General features: G+C 43.4%; 1 protein-coding gene across 2 annotated transcripts in view; it reads right to left on the bottom strand.

Annotated features, from left to right (window-relative positions):
- Positions 1-22,979, bottom strand: part of zeb2b (zinc finger E-box binding homeobox 2b) — a 78,525-nt gene that overhangs the window by 21,679 nt on the left and 33,867 nt on the right. The gene's annotated exons all lie outside the window — the stretch shown is intronic.

Below are 22,979 nucleotides of genomic sequence, written 5' to 3'. Positions count from 1 at the left end.
GCAGAAATGGACGTCAGAAGACTTATTGGAGCGGTGCAGATGGAGTACTAGGCAAGCCAGGAGCATGGCATCACATGGGGACACACCTCATTGGCAGCTCTTACAAGAATGTTCTGTGGTGAGAGCCAATCATGGGAGGGCCCGGAGTTACAGCCACCACAGTGAAGAGGTGGAGGCTTTTTTTAACGTGCTTTAACTGAATTTATGTTCCTGAGAAAGAAAAAAAAAAGCTGCATGGAGTCCATCAGAGCTTTGCTGAAAAAGAATAGATTCATCGTTTGACCGTATAACTTCAGTATGACCCTGTAAGGAACCGAAAAGCTTAAAGGTAGGCTTTATGGCAAAGTAAAACCTACTGAGGGATTAAAATGTTCGTGCTTCTGGAACCTTCTCAGAATCAAAAGTACCAACCAGATAAAGTCCATGCATGACATTTCTTAAAACATTATACATATCAAAAGATAAGCCTCCCCACATCTCCTCCTAACACGTCTCTGTGCGATTGGCTGGTCTGCACTTGCCTTCAGCGAACAACTGCACAACAGGTGCAAATTAAAATGAAAACAGGGCTTTCAAACGTGGGAGGGGAGGCAGGAGGGGGGCGAGGGTGGCAGGCAGGCAGAAGGGGAGTGGGATCAGGAGGAGGCGGAGGAGGGTGGGAGTGCGATGACCTGCCTCGAATACCAATCGGCGGAGGAAACAAAACCTTTTCAAGAGGTGTGATCACAAGGGTTTAGGCAAGTTCAGACTCAGTAATGCTCCTTATGGATGACAAAAAAGGCAACTGAGACTCGAGACCAGCAGCAGAAAGAGATGTTAGGAATTCCTGGGTGGTCCATGTCTACCTTGGTAAAACTGAAATTGCCCCTTTATTGGAAAAGTTGCGCAATAATACACCTGCTTACCTTCAAATATCTCTTTAACAGAATGCCCAAAAAGTTCATGGGTATCTCACAACCTTTACTAAGAACGAAACAATCACCTCTCTGATCTGTCACTGCAAAGATTTTGGACTTTTCTCACCAATGTCCCATCAGCTCTGTGTCCCCCGGCTTCCAGAGGAGGGGGTGCAGCAGTGCGGGGCTGGTAGAACAAAAGGCCAAGAGGCTTGGGAAGCTATCAACCCATCCCTGTGAACCTGATCCCTGGATGCAGATTCAATGACGGTAGAGCAGGGGCCGGCTGAATGAAATTATCTAAGGCTGGACAGGTTTTAAAGGGCCTATTCTTTCCCAATAAAAAGCGCGAGGGAGCTTCTTTTTGTTTAGCAACACATCCACCGCGGCAAAGCACACCGTTGTGACTTCCCACATAAGGAATGAGGGAATGCAGAAAACCGCAGATCTTCAACACAACTAACTTTTCAGAAGACGATTAAGACCTAAGACTTCAAAGAAATTCTTCAAGACGAAAATCTGAGCTTTCGTGCAATATTTTTTTGTCACTGATTTCAAGCGTTTCATGTCTCCTGCTGTTTTTTTTTTTTTTTTCCCCCCACTAATCTCTTGTGAAGTCTGTTCCTCAAGTTTCCGAACAAATTTAAGCATGGGGGCGTTGAACTGTCTGTGAAAGCTACAGTAGATGCAATCTTCTCCAAACGTCAGCTGTCAACGTATACCTCCAAGAAGGCAAAATGACAGTGGGGTGCTCGTCAAGTCAAACGCGTAGTATTAACGTAGAGAATGCTGCTATTGTTTAGGTGCCAATGTTGACAAGAGCCTCTCCTTTTCTGAACACCAAGCATCTATTGGTATTGTGTCATGCAACAAAGTAATTCTAACCTACTAATATTTCGCAGGCAGCTATTTCATCTCCCTGAACCTCCATCTTAATCAGCCTTTTGTGTCGCTGAGGAGGGAAGAAGACAAAGAGGAGATAATGTTTACTCCTCAAATGCCTCTTCTATCCTTTTCTTACCTTAAGTGTCATCCTTGACAAAAGCAATTATGGATGACGTTTTGTAAACTGTTGTTACCTGTTTGAGATTGCTTTCTTCTCTCTGACTTGAGTTCTGCGGATAATTAAAATGACACATGTAACAGTGCAATTCTTGTTTAATATTAGGTTTTAAACTATTTGACATAACCCTTTCACAGGCCTGGCTTTATTCTGTCACTCACCCCAAAAAAAGGACTGATCGAAAACTAATATTGTATATTGATTATGATGGCTAGAGCCTGAGAAGTGACAGGCTGAGAGAATCAGAGTGTTGTTGGAAAGACTTATTAAAATCTTTCTTTTTTTTTTTTTTTTTTTAAAGACAAGAAAAAGAAAACAAAAACAATGGTACAAGCAATCCTTAAAATGTGACAGTTGTATTTTACAGACATGCAGAGCGAAGTGGTATTAATCTAGCGCAGAGGAGCAAACCCTGAACCTAACATGATTGTATTTATGAAATGTCACATTTGACGGCGGACAAATCGCCGGAGCAATAGAAAATGTCTTTAATGCTGGAGTTATTATCTACTCCTACAAAGCACACAGATTAACCACTTTGTTGCACTTTTGACAACAGCTATTGAACCAAACTCTTAAAAAGACCCCTAAACTTACTCCGAAGGAATACACGGCCACTGACTTGCATCTTTGATGCTTATCGCATTAGCATCTGTTATATGAAATCTATATTTTTCTAGATTATTATGGCCTTATTTGTTGAAATGTTTGAGTTACAAACCATGCCTTAAATGCAAAACCTCAGCTTGAAGTAGTAAAACTGGGTTCAATCTCCTTAACAAAGCAAAGCTTTAAGAAAACAACAAAAAATCCTAAAGAGAATCTATTGTACTTTGTAAATAAAAGAAAAGGGAATATTTGCAACACATTCCTTCCCGCTACGCTGGTAATCCTAAGTTCAGACGTGTTACACCTGCAGGCTGCCAGGGAAAATAATTTTGCAGTGCTAACAGGTATAATCACATTTATTTAACAATCCCCAAGAAGTCATCTAGCACCCACAGGAGGCTTCACTAACAGCCCTTCCTGCTCAAGTCTTGGAGCCAGAGAGAGAAAAAAGTGCTCAAACCGCTCAGCAGGCCAGCGGTGGAGGTGATCGCTGTGGGGAGAATGACTAACACCCACGTTGGCGCTCTCATGCTAACCCCGGCTGACTTTTTAGTCAAGTGTCGAGGCTTAGCTTCAGGTGACACGCTCGGCCTCCTACGCCAATAATGAGCCAGGACATTCTCCCTATTGGACGATAACTGCTCGCGCTCGCTCCCTGTCTCATGAATGTGAGCCAAGCGGATCACCTGGATGGCTGCGAGGGAGATGGGGAAGCAGGAGTGCTCTGCTAGTCGGGGTGAGAGTGTTTTGTGTGTGTGGGAGGGCATTAAGGTGGAAGCGAGGTCGCTGCCTTGTAGCTATGGCCAGAGGTAGCGGATTTTCATGATGACCTTTTGTCTGCCATTGTTCCTGTCTGCAACAGTTTAAGCACTTCCTCGGGTAAGTCTCACTCCGCTCTGATAGAAACCTCACACTGATGTAGAGACACTTTGCATGTTAAGACCACATCTTTACATTGTTTTATATCTTTTCTAGCACTTATTATCAGTGGCCGAATTTGATTCAAATGTCTTCCAACTCGTCCAAACTGAACCATAAGGATGCAGCTTGGAAAATAACAATAAGGAAATAGTTTTCATTTTGGTGAAGTAACGAAAGCGAAAGTGACTGCAGCCTATTTACAAAGCCTTAAAACTTTCTTGCTTGAATGACTTCTATAACATAATATGCATAGCCATCCAGAAACGAGCTCAAAGCCAAGTCACAGCAGACAAAAGAATAGCAGACATGTTTGGATATTTTGTGCTATCTTGTCTCAGTATAATGGCGTGATCGAGCACAAGGGGCAAATCAGGGCCAAGTCGGTGAAAGGACGGTGGCAGAGGGCAAACAAAAGCTCTGAAAAGAGACAGAGAGAGTGAGGGGTGAGGGCTGGGGAGGAGGGTGGGAGGCGACTTGGGAGAGACGATGAATGGTGAAAACTCAGTGAAGTGTAAATGCAACCTGTGTGTGTGTGTGTGTCTGTCTGGGACGAATCTGTGTGTGTGTGTCTATAGAGACGGGGGAGGGGGTGTTGCTGAAAAGTGAAGTGACTAAGTGTTTGTTTGACAGATATAAGTTGTTGAGGGCAACACAGTTTTTTTTTTTTTTTTTAACATTGTAGGTGTTTAAAAGTTGCGTTTAACCTTCCTTAAGATAGAAAGCGAAGCGCTACACCACTTTAAGTGTGTGTTGTGATGCAAAATTAAAAGATTTCCAAACTTTTTCAACTTCTAAACAGAAGTCATTATGAAGACATCCAAGCTTGTCAGCTGCGTGGAATTAAAACGAACCAGTCATAGATTGGGGTTATTCACATGATGTGAACAATTTCAAAGAATAAAAAAAAAAAAAAGTCATATTTATTGCATCTTCTGAATTGAATTTCGGGGCCTAATATCATTCAAAGTTCAAAGTAGAGTCAAATTTTAAAGAACAAACAAACAAAAAAAATAGAACATCAGGACTGCAAAACGCTGGCAAACGTTTTAAGGCGAAAGGGGAACTTCCAGCTTGTCGCCACAGATCCGTCAAATCGCCACTGGTTTTGTCCACGAGGAGACCCTTGCAGCAGCGCTGACTCTAATTCAATTAAAGTCCCATTTATTTGCAGAAGAAGCCGGAGCAACAGGCTGGGGAGGGAGAGCGAGGCAGGGAAAGCTTCGAGGTTTACTTGACAGCTATGAGGTCCCACCTTTGCTGGGTCCTGCATGGATTCACCATCTGTGCCCCCTCCCCTCCTCCTCTTCCTCCTCCTCCTCCTCCTCCAGTTCACACATGTTCCTGCCTCCAACAAATGTTCGGAGTAAACCCCTTCTCCCTCCTCCTCCTCGTCACACAAGCCAAAGAAGAAGAATAAAAAAGACACACAAAAGCTTCCCCTAGCTGCCCTCAGGACTCCCAGGCCAGGAGAGTGGGAGGGAGATCTCAGAGGGGAAGAACAGAGCAGGGGAAGGTTGTCAGGAAGGGGAGGAAGAGAGAGAGAGAGTGTGGGGGGGGGGGGGGGAGGGGTTACAGAATATGTATATGTGTTTTATTCCAACTCAGGTGAGCTTCCCTTTGCTTGCTGATGTTACCCTGACACACATCAAGCAACAGAAAGAAGGGGGAAAAAAAAAAAAACGGTTAAAATTAGAAAATTTAATTTATTTGATAATTTCCCAGAATAATTAGAGTTAATATGGGTTAATTAATATGCAAATCTCTTAGCAGATGTTCAGCAGCGAGGCTGCGCGCGGCTAAGGAAAAACAGCCCCCTTCCACTTTCTCCTGCCTGGTTTTGGCTGTCAGTTATTGGCCCATAATTACTGTAACTAACCAAATACACACACACACACACACACACACACACACATACACTGTGACAAAAAAAAGAGCGTTTGCTGGATGAACTGCTCCCAGTTTTGGAGTCGTCGCAGGCAAAGTGGGGCTTCTCACTCACATAAAGGACGACCATCGCTAATTTCCCCTCAACTATAAAAGGCCTATTTATGCTCTGAGCATGAATGAAAAGCAGCGAGCACTTTAAAGCATCTGAAATTCGCGGCGCTTTGTGCGCGTATGTGCGCGTATAAATATAAATTGTAAAGAAGACGCAGCAGCCGAGGAGGCAGCAACTGTACTGTGACAAGAGCACCTGCAGGTTAATAAAGGACATGTGGGGGGGAATCAAACGCGTGTTTACGTGTCTGTGTTGAAACAAAACGCGGGGAATTAAACTATTCCCTTTCACTGTTTGAGATTTCGCCGCCGTTTGAGGCGGAATTTTTAGATTTTAGAGCTTCTTAAAGGTGGAAATGTGCTGTTTGACTTTTGGAATTTCTTTGTTTTTTTGTTTTTTTTTTCATCAAAAGTCGTTGATATGTGAAAATAATCAGGATTCTTGCAGCGGTGGAATGATTATGTCTCAGCTTGTTTGTATCCTTGTGGGAGGAAGGAGGTTACCTTTAACAGGAAGATTTAATTCATGAATTCTTCCCTGGGGAAGGAGGGGAATATCAGAGTCTATCTCGGGGTGCTTGCCAGGGTTCTCCTGTGGTCAGCTCTCTCCAATAATAACGTGCGTCTGATAGCAGCAGAGTGTGCGCGTGTGTGTGTGTGTGCGCGCGTGCGTGTTTGTGTGCCTGCCACAAGCTGAGACTGTTATCTAAATCGTTCCTCTTTCTCTACGGCCTCTTTCTCTCTCTTCATCTCCTCCTCCTCCTCCTTTCACCCACTCTCAAAGGGACACTGTGGCTCAATGCCACGAATCCACGCCCCAGCCAACACACACACACACACACACACACACACACACACACACACACCTACATGCATGGACATGGCTGCAGCACGGATTTGCAAAAATAGACGCACAAACATGTATGATGAAATGGCATGTGGAACATTTTTATAAATAGGAAGACACACACACACATGCTAACACACACACTAGTGGTGGAATCTGCTGACATGGCCTTGTAGTTAGATTTCGAGGTGGAGCTGTTATCAGGTCTGACTCTTTAATATGGAACCTGACTTTTAAAGTGTGTGTGTGTGTGTGTGTGTGTGTGTGTGTGTGTGTGTGTGTGTGTGTGTGTGTGTGTCAGAGGGCCCCAGGAGAGCTGGTGTGGCCTTGCAGTACTTTGTGCGCAGCACCACCATGATAACACATCTGCTTTGGGTTCATCTGTTTATGAATCATTCTTATCTGCCTTGGAAGTGCTACATCAGTCCTGTGTGTGTGTGTGTGTGTGTGTGTGTAAGAGTGTGTGGGAGTGTACGTCTGAATGTTTCTGAATGTGTGTTTTCTCCGTTTTGTGTTGCCGTGAGTATTTACAAGGGAGGAAAGTAGGGATGAGGAGGAAGATGGTGATCAGAGAGATCAACTTTGATCTCAGCTCTGCTGTAATAAAATCCATATTTACATTTGGATTTTTTATTATTTGATTTTAAATCTCCCTTTATGTTTCTCCGGCTTAACAGTTCTGTTCCCTCGTTAATTTATTCGTCCTTTTTATTCGCACTTTAAGTCAAAATTTGGCTTAGTTATTTACAAAATGTCAAGTGATCAGCTAAGATGTATGCATTTTAATTATTTCTTTCCTTTCCTAAATTTAAAATATAATAAATAAAAACAGGAAACAACAACTTGTTGTCAATACAAAAAGAAAAAAAACAAAAAAGAAATTAAAATGGCATAGCCATCTAAGCTGTCAAAGATTTACCATGAAACTTTGAGAAAACAACATATAGATTTAACATGACTTCATTTGATCTGGCTGATCAGACGTCTCATAACCTCTTCCACAGTCTCATGGCATTACCAGAACTCCAAGCAGTTCAGGTGTCGGGACGCCTATTTCTCACACTTCTGAGAAAAACTCTTCTTTCCAGCACAGAGAAGCAAAAACTGAGCAATTTTTCATCCCTGACGCCTTCCCTCTGTGCCTCCATTTAATAAAAAAAAGAATCTATAAAAATAAATTACTCGCACTAAGTATATGCAAATTCAAATGTAAGCAATCATTGCAAAATTAATTTTGCCAGAACTGATTAAAAGCTTTAATAAATCTATATACAGTATTGCGCCAATCTGATATTGTAAATTTATTACGCTCCCTGTAAGATTAATTAGAAAGCGACGGTAACATATTGCACTGCCAGACCAGATTACTGTACTTTTTTTTTTTTTTTTTCTGTTAATAACAGTTAAGCAGAACCTGAGCTGTAATTACCAGCTAACAGAAGCTTTTGATGCTGATTTCTTTCACGAGGAGAAAGAATGAGACCCAGAAAAGGGAGACAAATGAAAGCGCCTCCTTTCAAATGTCATGCATTTATTTTGGAAGAGAACACTTAATCACCAGTTGAAGTTTTAATATTACTAAAAATGAAACTATTAAGTAAGATGTTTCATTCATTTGAGTTGGGCAACAGTCTGCAGGGTTACATTCCCTGTTGAGCAACTCAAAACACTTTGAGTTACTTTGGTAACACTTACAGCTGTTAAAAAGGCATCGCAGGGGTTGCAGGCACTCATCCCAGACTACTTCACCTTATTTTTTTTCTTAGACGCGCAAACTGTCGAAGTTAGACGCCAGTTAGCGGAAGAAAAACAACTGGTTTGATCTGGCCAAGGTTGTTTTGCATTCTTGTCCGTGGCGATGGGGCCATGGCCGCGTTTATCTCAGCAAAACAGCACCTGAAAGCTCAAACAACTGTTTCTCACCTCCTTTATAACTCCTCAAGAGCAATTTGACACTGTCCCAAGTTCCTGTGCTACAACTGTGTTTCTGTTTGGCTTTTTTTTTTGTTTTTTTTAAATCAGCTTTTTTGCAGAAAAGTCCCAAAATCATTTTAAAAAAAAAAAACAGGACAGAGTGACACCTCTTTCTGTCATATAACTATCCCAGTCACCAGTTGTTTAAAGGTCAATCTTTGTGTTTATTTGTGTGTGTGTGTGTGTGTGTGTGTGTGTGTGTGTGTGTGTGTGTGTGAGATGGGAGAGGGGAACAGAGGGGGAAGTCAACCAGGGACATCAGATGGACTAAAGAGATCAGACAGGATGAACCAGGAGGATGGGGGGTCCAGGTGAGGGGGGTGCATGAGCGTGAGGATGAGGGTTCAATCCTCTTCTTCTTCTTCTATGGTCTGAGCCAATATGGGGGCCCGGGGCCTCTTTCACATGTTAATGAGAGTGTAAAATCACATCTGTTACCCCTGCCGACTCACATGCGTGCACGCACACACACACACACACACACACACACACACACAAACGTAGCTGATCTCTGTCACCTGAATAGCATCCCCACCAGGTATCAAACAAGCACCAGGAAATGGAGGATTGTGTGTGTTTGTGTCGGTTTGCATCTGTGTGTGTGTGCGTGCTCCTCATCCCCAGCAGGCAGCTAGCAAACCATCACACACTCACACACACACACACACACACACACACACACACACACACACACACACACACAGGAGAGGTAGCCTGGGCTCGTGCAGAGACTGACACTGTTACCAACTTCCCAATTAGCTACCAGCCAGATGAGGGTTGAAAGTGGGGGTGGGATTGTGGGGGAGGACTGAAGGGGTTGGGGTATGGACAGATAGGGGGCATGGCTTAGTGTCACGGCAACAACCTGAGCATCCAAAAACATCTCCTGCAAAGTCTTCTCCACAATGGATGTGATTTTTCAGTTCAGTCTGAGCAGCGTCTGCAGCCTGTGTGGTGCCAATATCACACTCCGTGGCACCACAGAAGAAGAAATGTGCTCACTAAGCATTGCGATGGAGTTACAGAATGGCAGCTGTGTTGGATAAGCATGGGTTAAAAGCCATTAATCAGGTTTGCATTTAGTTTATGTGGTAAAATTGCTGGGTAAAGGTTGGGATTTTTTATTGTCTCGCTGAGATCAGAGTAAGACTTTGTGCACCTTCTCGTTTCACTAAACGTCTTTGTGTTTGTATGCGTGTATGTTTGACAGAGCCAGCGGCAAGGTATGCCAGGTGTGAAACAGCAACAAGATGACACAACTTAACCTCACTCTCGATCTCTGTAAACGGCACAAACAGGCATCGCTGCAGTTGGAGGCCCCAGAGCCCATGACTTATACATGATGTGGGTGGGTGTAAACGGGAGCAGACCGAGGCATTTTGTTGCCTTTTCTTTCCCTGTTGCTTTTCTTTTTTTTTCCCCTTTCTTTCTCCTGTTCTACCTGTCTTTCTTATGTGGCCGCAGGTGGGCGAAAGCTACACTTTAAATTACATGGTGGGAGTGGAGGGATGGAAGCGGCGGAGGGGGAAGGGGGGAAGATACCGACTGTAGGGCTTTTATACATGTTCTGCAACACCTTAATAAAAACGCTAAGACCTTTAGTCTGAGACTGAGAACCTGATGGTGCAAATCGTATTAGTTTAGCCTTTAACCTCGTAATTTACTCTATTCCTGCAGCTTAAAATCACCTCGTAAAGATTACATTTTCCATTTTAGACACATAACTGAGGAAGATAATTGGCTTAAATCAGGCAGTTACTACAATGGCTGCTTGACCTTTTGATGTGTGTATATTTGCAAGGTTTCGAGTAATTTGTCACACGGTATTGCATGACTGAAAGGTTCGGTTGGGCTCTTTTTGCGGAAGGTTGCTTCGGCTACGTCAGCTAAGATGGCACAGGCTTACATAATTGAGCAGCTGACATGAACGGCTGCACACACTTTCACACATGCTCCACGTACAGTGAGTAAAAAAATGAAATTTTGATCTAAGGCTTTCCCCCCCTCCTCCTGCTACCTACCCTTGGGTTCTGCCTCCCTGTGTTTCTGTCAATCCCCTCTACCCCCCTCTTTTTTTTTTGATCAGTGACTTGAAAGAGTCGAGCATGTGCGAGTGCTCAGGTACCTGGGGTATGCAGAGGTGCTAATTAGCTCGGCAGGATAATTGATGTGTAGATTACACCGTTGAACAAATGCTCTGACTTGTTTGTTCTTCGCACCTCTTCCAGGAATAAAAAAAAAAAAAAACAACTTTGCCATAGCGGCCCATTTTTTATCTCGCTCCTAATGAACAATTTACCTGGCTTGTAAAGGGGGGTGGTGGTGGTGGTTAAGTCTGCCAAAGCAGAAGGAAAACAAGGAGGAGGTTGCACCGAGTTCATTTCCCACAGGTGGAACTGTGCAGTCTCCTGTGCTACGAGACCTGCCTCTGCTCCCTGGTGTTAGCAAGGCAGCCTGTGGAATATGACTATGTGTACATACACTTTGCCAAACCCTGAAGGAGAGGATGGCGAGCATGCATAATTCCAAAAGGGAAACAATTTTCAAAATGAAAGAGCATGCCATTAAGTGTGCCGGTAGGCTTCCATTGTTCTGCGCTCCCCCCTTTTCCTATAATGCTATTTCCTCCATCTTTTGTCTTTAGGACGCTATTATTAGCCGAGTATGCACACGAATAACCCCCCCCTCCCGCCAGCGTCCGTTCAATAGGGTTTGAATTTGCTCATTAACGGCTAAGAATCCGCAAACACATTCACCGGAGCTTTTGCTACTGCTAATAAACTAATCATGCCCTCTTGTCTAATTGGGAAATAGAATGAGGGAGAGCAATGAGAGCTTCGCCTGAGGATTTTAGGGAGCAGGGTTTCTATCGCGCTGCCAGAGAAGTGGAGCCCATTAGCAGGACAGATGTAGAGGCAAAAGGTGAACGGCTGAGACGTCGGCTCCTTGCCACACTCCTGGACCGCCCGTAATCTGTCACCCACACTAGTTTACAAGTTAAACACATTATTGTGTTTATTGAGTCTCATTTTCTAGGATGCATGGCTCCGGCTGCTTTCTTTTTTCTTTTTTTTTTTTTTTCTTTCCCCCCTTCTCCCTTGTGGAGCGCTTACAAACCTGCCAGGGCACTGTCACCACATGAAAGCTATTAGCATTTTTCTTAGCAGCACTGATTAGTCAGGCTGGCAGGGTAGATACAGAGCAGAGGAAGCGAGAGAGATAGGGCAGTTAAGCTAAGGCGATCTTACAGGGAGTCATGCACTCATTGTGTCCTGATACTTCCTTTACATCCCTCAGAAATCTTGTCTCTCTGCGGTTCAACAAATCACCTCCCCAAAGGACTTCACAGGTCCCGGATTTTCAGAGTTTTCCGGAAATCATGTCATTTTTATTTTCCTGTGGAAGTGCTAAATGATTTGCACAGTGTAAATAAAAGGAAACGTGTTCTGCATGATGTTAACTCTTTATTTACTGATGAATTTAATGCCCACCAGGACATAGTTCAGCCATGATAAACGCGCTCAATACAGCCTTCCTTAAGAAGATCGTTTTATTTAGTTGTTATTGTGTTCATGGCCCCGGGCTTCTCCAGTTTGCTATGTCGGTGTGATAAGGCAGAAAAAGATGAGTTCTCTGTTTAAGATCAACCCTGAGACAGATTACCATTTCATCAAAAACCCGCGGCGGCATGTTTGGACTACACTGGATTGGGAGTCTTGCTGACTAACTGGCAGTTTCCGTCGCCAACCTGATAACTCTCCTCCAACATCCCTCACCCCAGTTCAGCGAGCCAGCTAGCCTGCTAAGGAGGCAGGCATTTTCTTTTTTTTTCGTTTTGTTTTGTTTTTCCTCCCTGCCTTTTTCCTGTCGCCATCTCGGTATTTAATCTAACACCGGCAGGCGGCAAGAAGGGTTTACTTTTTCCCCTCAAAGACAGCTTTGCGAGGCAGAGAAGGCAAAAGTGGGAGGAAGAGAGCCGAGCACTCAGGCAGGGAGGGACAGGGGAGTCGAGGCAAGGCACAGGAAACCTGGGCCGAGCGTCATTTTTAACAAAAGCCTTTCATCTTTCTCTCTGCTTTCCCCCAAGACAGTGCGCTTCCAGCAGTGGGATCCTTTTAAGTACATACCTGATAAGGAAACTTTTTTCTTCCCTTTCGAGAGTGCATAAAGGAAAAGTATCCCCCTCCCACACACATATCCACACATCCCAGTGCGGTTTAAACCCTCTGATCACTTTGAACACCAGATACTGTCCCTTTTATCCTTGGCAAACGGGTTTCCTATGGCTATTAACTCATTCAAAATAAGTAATTATGGCTGGCAAACAGAGACTCCGCGGATCACAGCGAGCCGCTCAGGCACACTCCACCTTTGCAATCAAACCTTAGCTGGGGCAGAGGTAGTGACGGATCCATTTGTGGATAACTGCACCTAATCCATTTTAGTCAGGAGTCGCTGTGGCAGGGTTGTGTGTGCACTGGAGAGGGACCCATGGGATGTATCTGATGGAGAGGTCATAAATCACGGGGAAGAAGTTGAAAAAGTCGAGCTCCCACAGAGGGAGAGGTAGCAGAAGACAGGGTGGGGGTGGGAAAGGGGAACGCCCCCCTCAAAGGAAAACAACCAAGGCTATCATCACCTTAGTTAAAATATCAGCAACCTCAGGCCAGCGAGGGTGGGGATGCCAAACAATACCCTCTTCCCTGTGGTTGGGAAGGAGACAGATTCATGCAGAACCTCTGGTGGGTGGATGTTATTGCAGAACAATTCCCTCAAGTGTATTTAACATAGTATGAGCCAGTTGGTGGACATTTTTATCCAGAGCCCTGTCGCTGGATGCATTTTTAGCATCGTTGATCTCAGTGGGAGTTGGCGAACAAGTCTGAACCTCTTACACAGAATCACAAACCTATCCCAAGCAGATCAGACTAACCATTTATATTGAGGTGAAGGGATCAAGAATGATGTTGTGCATCACCGAAAGCTCCAGAACCCCACCAGAAATGATAACGTAAAAGAGAAAGGACAGAGAAGACGGAAAACCCAATCTCAGGAGCCAAGTCGTCCTTTTTCACCTATCGTCTCATCTGCACAGGAAGTAAATGGCGCCCCGGGGGAGCACTCACTCTTTCCTTCCTCGTCTCCTCTTTTTTTTTTTTTTTTTTCATCGCTGTTTGTTGTTTCAGGTAATGAAAACAGAGTGTCTGACAGAGACGTTTTCATGTTGTTTTTGTGACCCGGACGACTTGCCAAAGTCTCCCGCAATGCTCGTTCGAGGCAGAGGTGAAGTTTGACAAGATCCTTAAACATTCTCCCCCTCTTCTTCTTCTTTGCCCTCCCTCTGCTCACATTTCGAAGCAAGCTGTTGCATTTAAGAAACTCTCTGTATCTATGGTAATGGGCAGCTAATTGATCCCGCGGGGTTTCACTGGCATGGGGAGAACTTATTTACTCTTGCGACACAGGAATATTTCAGCTCTCCCTTCTCTCAAGACTTCCTCTAATGTGACTATAACTCTTAAATTCTCTTATCTGTTCAGGGCACAGTGAGGTGCAAAGAGGGGCGATGCCTACAAGTTGCCAATTTGAGAAAAGGGTAGTCACAAGGTGACAATCAGCAGAAGTCAACCAATCAGGTTTTAACACTTTTAGCCTTCCTTCTGAATGTGGCTTCTGCAGCTTTGGTGTCGGTTTCTACGTTTACATGGGAGTTTTAATTCCTGTTTGATTCAGAATAAAAGTTAATAAAAGTTGAATTCATAGGAGAATAGGTTAAGTCCGAATGATTTAATTCCGAATTATCTAATTCCGAATTATTAATTCCGAATTAAAAAAACATCATGTAACCATAGCCAGTGCAACAAATTGGCTTCCAGCGGGAATTGAAGGTGCCAAAAGGCCATTAGATAGACAAATACTTGAAGTCAAACCAGCTGTAAATGTTTCAAAATCCTTCGTTGGGGCAATACATGGCAATCGACCCTCTTTATTTGGAAGAAGCAGGGTTTTTGGACGGCTCGATTTATCTCATAAGGTTTTAGGTCATCTTATATCTTACAGACTTTCACTGCTTTCAAATGAAATGTTAAGGTAATATCTAAGGTGGTGCATGCAATTAGTATTCTGTCCAAGCTCTTTCTGACAGAAATGCAGCCAATACATCGCTGGATACATCATGATGATGAAAAGCACCAACAAAAACACCTGCACCGCTGAGCAACAACAGACCCGATTGTCAACGAAGCCCATCTCCAATTAAACAAAGTCGTAATCTGCCCCTGACAGAGCGGATTAGGTTTTGTCCTGGTGGGGCCTGTGGGGGGAGAGGAGGTGGATAAAGGAGGGGGGTTAAACCGTGGTTGGCAGTTTCATTTCCTGTGAATACACCCTTGCATCCTACCATTGAGTTACCTGACTCAGCGCAGGGCGGGCGGCTGACCGTCAGCTGACTCGCCTTCTCCTTGTAGGAATCAAGTCCTGTCCAAGATAACAGCTAATCATTTGTCACCCTGAGAAGCAATTCCCTCCAATCACCCGCCAAGAGAGCGCCACTTTATTCCGAAGCGCTGTCAGGATGGGAAGAAATTACATTCCCCACCCCCAAATCTCTCCAGAGTCCCGTTTGGAATGACAGAACAACAGCTGACAAGAAAAAGATTGTCCTTCCAACTCCAAACACATGTTCCAGTGACTACACCTGACTGCATTTCCGCTGCTCTAACCCCAAATCGGTCCGAACACCTGGGCCATGGAACATGTGGCCCAGAAACACAAGAACACATAATCACAAGGAAGCATTGGGAAAACACATGCTTGCAGTGTGCATGTATGCAGGCCTGTATGAAACTCACAAACACTCCAGTCTGTCCATGCAGCTGTTTCCTTTTGGGATTCCTCGACTTGTTACTGTGTGACTCTCACTGTTAGGAAACCATTTGGACCAAAGGCTGAGCTCTGAAGACTCAAATTCTCCAAGCGTCTAAACACATTCACAGTAATTTGCAGACAAGTTGTCAAGGAAAAGGTCTAGTCCGCGCAGCATTGCAACGTGGAGAGGATCACATACATGCACACTTATTCACCAACACAGGAAACAGTTGTCACAACTCAGTTTTCCCAGACAGACGGAGAAAGCCTATCATAGTTTTCTCCTGAACTTTAGCTTTGTTCCCTTTTTTCTTGAGCAAGAGGAGCCATTTCACAATTATTTCTGTCTTCCTTGAACTTTATGTTACTTTTAATGAAAATAGGAAGAATTTCTTCACCCTTTTACAAAACATTGCTCTGATTTGGTGAACTAAAAACTGAGCAAACTTGGGGTCAGACTTATTAAAAAGCCACATCTTGGCAGATGCTTTTAGTAATAAACTGTCGTATTCACATGAAATACATACAAGCAGCATCTTATAATGCAGGGCAATTGTTTTTTTTTTTTATTATTATTATTTTGGTGTGTAAGAGCTTGATGATAGCAAAGCAAAGCAGAGAGAGTTCTTCAGGTTTTATATTTTGAGTTAGTGACTGGCTCTGGGATGGTTGCCCACATAGCATTGGTCATACTTAATTACATTATGCATGGCGTGGGGATATTCATAGCATACATGAGCAGCAAATTAAAAGGAAAAAAGAGACAATATTGCCAGTGTGGAAAAGGACCTCTGACATTGAACGAATTTGGCAATTTATTTAAAAAAGACACCATCCTATTTGATTAGCAATGCTAAATTAGCGTCAATTTAGGAAGAAGAACGCAAGTCCAACCTGAGAGGAGATCAGTGCGGTGGTGGCGTCTGGGAGACACTAGCTTGTTGATGGCATAATGCTAAGTCTGTGCGTTGCAGATAAGAGTGCCATACAGTAGGCCTAAAGCTGTTTGTGTGTCTTATGTGTCAGAGACTCGGGGGGAGGAAGAGGAGGAGGCATGTTTGTACACAGATATATATGAGTGCATGTGTGTTAGCATGCAAGACAAATGAGAAAGGTGCTTGACGGTGTGAAGCGACTTATCTCTCATTATGTGGAACAGCGGATGAATAAAGCAGTCGATAGAAGGGAGAAACAATTAGAGTAAAAAAGTGGAGGATTTAGAACAGACTGAACAAATTCAGATGTGTGTGCACGTGTGATAAATATGGAGAGGAGGCAAAATAGCTCTTCACAGGTATGAAAAACGAGGAAGTCACAATCATTGCATGAGATTTTGCTCTTTCAAAACAGTAGTTTACGAATAGCTTGTCAATAACAGGATGGAGCATCTGAAGAGCTGTTCACCAGCTCAAAACACCAAGGGAGACATTGGATTTTTCTCCAGCTTTCTCTAAATAATGTATGCATACTTTCACTTGAGCATGATGAAGCAATTCTGGCCTTCCCAACCTGTGAGAGCTGCAGCGAGATCCACTTCCTGCACACTTGAATAATTCAAACGGCCAGGTGGAGAGTCTCAGAATACTTGCTGCTATCTTCTCTTTTTCTGGCAAGCCAAAGAGCTTGAATCTTCTTCCAAAACGGCCTCATAAAAAATTCAAACAGGTGTAAAGACAAGAGACGTGTTGTTCGTTTTGACACCCGTATCAAAGTTCAATTTGAATCGTTTTCAAACCATATCAGGGATCCTTTCGCTGACACACACACACACACACACACACACACACACACACACATATATGTATATATATATATATATATATATATATATATATATATATATATATAGATATATAGATATAGATATATATATTTATATATATATATATACATATATACATACATATATGTGTGTGTGTGCGTGTGTGTGTGTGTATAAACATGGCACTTCCTCCTCACCTTGCATCGCTTCACCTACATGTGAACATTCAGGTTCAGTCCGCTGTCGTGCTCTTTGCAAGTCACCCTGAATAAAAGCGTCAGCTAAATGGCTAAAATGTAAATGTAAAATGACAGGCCCTGGAGATCTCCCTGCCCTGAGAGAGTGTGTGTGTGTGTGTGTGTTTCCATGGAGTTCAGGTTTGCCCTTGATAAAAGAAAGGGGAAAAATTGTATTTGTGCCGAAGAGCAGAAAAATGAAGGGATTTGCCATCACAAAGTGTGTCTGACAGGTTGAAGGGCTGGAACCGTGAGCGAACGGACACCTTGGTGGGCTTTTTGAAGCAACCACTTCTGAGCAGATATGAAAGAGTGAGGATACGTATGATTTTGCGATGTGCAGGAAGTCAGTAGCAAACAAAAAGCAGCCTGAATGGGAAAATGTGCAGCTGGGATCCTCTCTGTTTTACAGATATAACTTGTATTTATTGTGTTGCACCTTGTTGCTGACACTTAAATTACCCTGTGGGATGACTAGCAGAGAGGCCCTGCTGTTTTAACACATAAGCACACAGTGAGCTGTCTGAGAAAAACTCAGGTACCGGTCCCTGCAGAACCTTCAAATTACGTCAAATCGATGCAGTAAAATAAAGCAAAATGCATAATAATGTGTTAGCTCTCCAGCGGGAGCGCAGGAAAACTTGAGCGAGGAGGATAAAAAGGCAAAAGGTTTCCTGGGCCAAGCAGCACTGTTGGTTCCTCCATCTCTGAAACACCCCACGCTGCTTGCTCTGCTCTCAGTGGCCAAACAAAGAGGAGGATGTTTGTCAGTAAAAGTAACGAAAATCAATAAAAGCAAGACCCCACCACCAACCACCTGGCCAAAGGCTCGCCGTGTTCACGCACGCTCCCTCTTCCTACGCTAGCTGCATGATGAAGGAGTGGGGAGAGAAGAGGAGGAGGACGCCGAAGGAGCAGCTGGGCTAGATTTAAGGTATTTAAAATGGTGACCGTTAAGTCAAAGTACTTGTTTGTTTATTTATTTTTTTTGTTTGTCTGCATAGTGGTCACATTTTTATGGAGCTTGCTTGGCAGTCAAAGTGCTCTGCAATTCAAATGAAAGGTGGATGAAGGTGGATTTGCTCAAATAAAATCACTGTCTGAAGCAATGTTTTAATAAATTCTTGAAAAACAAACAAAAAAAAAAAAAAAATTTGCACACCTAGTGGGAAAATGTGATCATTTTAATTTAATTTATAGTTGTTGCATTTTAAAGTCGGTGCATTGGTCTGGTGTAGTTATATTTTGACCTGAAGGGCTTTTTTAATGCTTTGCTTTTCAATTGTCCTTCATTTTTTAATGCACATTTCGTTATTGAGTGCTAAAGTTTGGTAAAAAAAAAAAGCAAAAAAAAGCAAAACAAATACAGTGTTTAAATAAACGATGGCTCTTTGAATTGAGTTTACCGCCTTTGTTTTCTTTAAAACAGCCTGTTTATCTTCAAATTCACTTCTCAGTTTTGACTAAATTAAAATTACAGCTAGTTTTTTTTCTACATAACATTTTTTTTTGTATTTTCCAACTAAGCAACAAATATAAAATGCTTTCTGTTCTTTTTTTTTTTTCTCAGCTGGCACGCTCATATAGAACATGGTTACTCCCTGAAAATGGGAATTTCATTTAGCCGCTATTTCAGTCTGACATCATTTGTAGGTTCACAAAATCAGCTGAACGACTGAAATCAAAATATGACTCAACCCTCCCTCCCTCTTTCTCCTTCTGACACACTGTTCTGGCAACATATGGCAAAACAACATAAAAACCCCGAACATGCTCCAACTCTTGACTCGCCCTGAAATGCTGCTGCACCCTATAAAGCAAGCACTTGTTACCTCCCACACAACACGAGAGGAGGCTTGATCTGAATCACACCCAGAGGTGGATGCCGTTTCACTCCCCCCCCCTCCCCCCCACCCCCCCACCTGAGTGATTGGCGACCATTCTGCGAGATTCGACTCCACTAACCCATGGCCAGGAGGGAGTAATGCAGTCAGCAGAAACGGAGGCTGGAGATCGACAGTTCCCCACCCTCACCCTGTAATCTGTGTTAGAGCAAGTTAAAGGAAGGCTTTAAGTGATCTGGAGAGTTTTTCTTGTAGGTGGAGGTTGTGCTTCAGACCTATACGGAGGAGTTTGGAGCCATTTAGTTGTTTTCAAGCTGATTTCCGCCTCATTTTCAAATCAAAGGCTTGTAGAGTGCACACATGCCACATCTTTTCATGACATTTTCCATTAGAAAACAAGCTCTTTTATACATTTCTAAGGCTGTCGTGATGTATAAAGGCACCAACTACCAGCAACCACTGCATAGAGGAGAAAAATCAAGCATAAACCTCTCATATTCCACTCTTACCTGCTTATGCCTTCATAGAGGAGAGTGTAAGGGAGGGTGAGTGGAGGTGGGAGGTTTGAGGACAAGGACAGGCGTGTGTTTTTGTATTTTGAATAAACATGACCCTTGTGGTTTTTCCCAAGGCGAGACATTAGGGGGAAAAAAAAAACAAAACAGATGCATGGGTGAGAGTAAAAGGAAAAGGCTCTCAATGACGACGATACCTTCGCCTGGACAAAAGGAGACAAGAGGAGTTATCACAGGGAGGCTGGGTGAGGGGACTTTAAGGTGGGGTAGGGTGCTCTCTCATCGAAGCAGAAGTGCCATTCACTGCCACTTAGGCCTGCACTCTGCACACACTAAAAATAGCAAAGAGTTAACCTCATGACAATCGGGAAATGAGAAATGAAGAAAAGAAAGCCTGAAACCAAGAACTCATTGCGGCATCTGTTTGGCTGCTGGTGCTTCCTGGATTTTTCAGAGAAGAAGCGGACTGTCTGAACTGCTCATGCAGCCAAGAGCACAGTGTGCCTGCAGATAAGAGCGTATCAGAGAAAATAACAATCAGAGTTTAACAGGTAAAAGTTCAACGGCAGGAAAAGTTTCGACTGATTACTTTAATCTCGTTTTTCAGGGACATTTGTTGCATCTTTATGGAGAACGACTCCTTCGTAGGTGTTTGTAACGATAACACTCCTGGTGAGCTGAAAAGACGGACATTTGTGAATTTCACCATCAGAGGAAGAGGGTGGGAAGGAAAAAAAAATGGGGAAAGCAAGGGTGTGCTTTGTAAAAACCTCCACTGAAATCTTCCAGTAAGGGATTATGACACAGATCATAAATATACTCAACCTTATAAATATTTGAGCTTGGCTATTCCCCTTGCTCAATGTGCTGTACAGGCCCTAATTAAGCCAGTATCTGATAGATGCCGCTGCATAATGATGTGCGGGTGTCTGGGAGCGGGGATGGGAGGTGGCAGCAGCGGCGGCGGCGACAGCGGCTGGGGACGCAAGTATCATCCGAACCGCTCGCTTTGTAATAATGATAGCAATGTTAATGATGGCAGTGCTACTTCAATTAAAACTACTTAGCTACAACAACGGCTGCCGACGCTCTGACCCCGACGGAGCCCGTGAGAGCGGAGAGGTAAGCTCCCTCTCTCTCTCTTTCACGGCTAAAAAACCCTGCTTTCATCAGCTCATTTATGCCTTTTGTTGAGTCTAATTTTGTAAAGCTGAGTGAGAACATCAGACCTATGTCCAATGGACGGCAATGCCCTGCAAGATGAGTTGGAAATAAGGGTATAAGAGTCAGTTTTCTCTGCAGAGAATGTCAATTTTATGGCGAAATATTTGATAAATGTTAGAACTTTGGCTTAAAGAAGAAATCTTCTTAATATAAATGCATTTTAAGCCTGATGTTGAAGCTAAAAGATTCTGTTTCTGGGTTTTGAAGTGATTCATGTGAACGCAACCCAACGAGCCTATTCAGAAAGTGTGGCTTACTAATGAACATTGTCAAGATTAGCCTTAATCTGTCTTCTTTCAAGACACTTGTCGAGTTCAAATTTAGAATAAAGTGTTACTGCTTCTGAAATAAATGTCCCTGTTGTAAAATAGGATGGTCCTTTGACTTCTATATGATAAAAGTGGGTATAAACTTACAATTCTAAACTAACCTCATTCAAAAACAAGCAACGTTTACAGATTTAGGGCTCATTAAAAGACAAAAATGGCTAGATTAGATGACATTGCTCACTGTCTCAGTGTGTTTTTGCTTCACACACACACACACACACAAACACACAGCTCCTATCTGCATGAGATAGACCAGGCATTGATTTACACATCTTACTTTCACTCCCTCCTATTTCTCCTTTTCGATTAAAAGGAACTACCTTCTCTTGCCGTTGTCGCCGGTGCATTACTCATCTATTTGTAAATTCCCTGCTAAACTTTGCAGCAGTGAACGCAGCTTCAGGTTTTTGTTTTTTTTTGTTTTTTTTCTGCTGATGAGGTCCATCCGCCACGTCGGACTTGCTTTGCCAAGCACTATTTGAGCTGTGATTCACTCAGTAACATGCTCTCCATGTTTCTGTGTAAAGCGGTTGACACAGAGAGGAAACGTCTCACTCTTGAACCAATGTTCCACTGCTAAATTATTCTAATAAAAGAGCGATAAAAGGTTATGTGACAATATATGTTGCCATTTTTAAACTTTTATGGCTCGCGGTGAAAGCTCCGAATAAAGAGAGGAAAAACCTGGCCTAGTTTTGGGTCTTGAGGCGGTTTCGAATAAGAATATAGACGCAGGAAAACTTGCATTTTTATGAGCCTCCAGGGAGCTGGCCAATCTGGCCCCGATCGATTCTTCTGGGCTTCCCTTAATTTAAATAGTCAACTTGCAACCTTATTAAGACCCGAGACTGACTTCTCAGCTCGAGTTCGCCATTGTCTGATGAACTTCTGCTCCACATTTGAACCATTGAAAAAGGAGTCGCAACCTCAAAACTTCATTCTGCCATTTGATTCATGTTCCAACCAGATAATCAATGCAGACTAATTATGTAAGAGATGTTTTGGCGACACGCCACCTGCAGCAGAGGTAAGAAAAACAATAATAAAAAAAAGAATATTTTGGCTTGGATTAAGGGGTAAAAGCCATGCGGGCGGTGGACTACCTCAGGTACTGAAGAATTATTCAATTACCACAGAGCTGCACTGAAAGCATAATATCTGGGTTTAACACACACACACACTCTCCCCCTCTCCGATGACCTGCATCGCTTCTGACAAGCTCTTATTACTGTGCAAACATGCCTGCCAAGTAGCCATGAAGCAGAGCCTATAATGAGCACATTATGGTATTTACCTTAGATAAGGTGAGCCGCCCAAGGCGATAAGAGACAGATAACGGCGTGTTTGGATAGTGGATGTATACATGTAGAGGCTCTTTTGGTATTTTGCAGCAGGCTGAACGAGAAACGTGACACCATAAGATCAAAGTGATGCTTTGAGCTGCAAATCGGAGACGTGTTCCTGGTCATGCTTTCAGTCAGGGAGAGCAGAACCAAGCAGGAAGTGGAGGTTTTGGACCTACTCCTCAATACTGAAGGCAGAAGTTGCCCTTTCAGTGCTGCTACTGAAGAAGGCGTAGATGACCACTAAAGAGACACCTCCTCCCTGTATAAAGGGGACTTTATAACAAAGAGGGCCCCTTAAATTTATCACCAAATGAGCACAGTTCATGGCAATAAATTCATGGTCTACAGATGGCCACCTCAAAGCTCTGTCAGCTCCATAATACCAACTGGATATGGGCAGAGAAGAAGAACAAAGCCCCCAACTCAGTGTTGTGTGAAAAGGTATCCGCTCTTGTCAATCCCGCTTCCTGATTTGGACTTTTTTGTCCCCCGGTGGCACCTATAGCATGCCAGATGTGTGTCTCCCCCCCCCCCGCCTTCCAATGACT

Source organism: Telmatherina bonti, assembly GCF_933228915.1.
Source record: "Telmatherina bonti genome assembly, chromosome: 24".
Lineage (NCBI taxonomy): Eukaryota > Metazoa > Chordata > Actinopteri > Atheriniformes > Telmatherinidae > Telmatherina > Telmatherina bonti.
The sequence above is the reverse complement of the archived record's forward strand: the minus strand, read 5'-3'. Positions and strand labels throughout refer to the sequence as shown.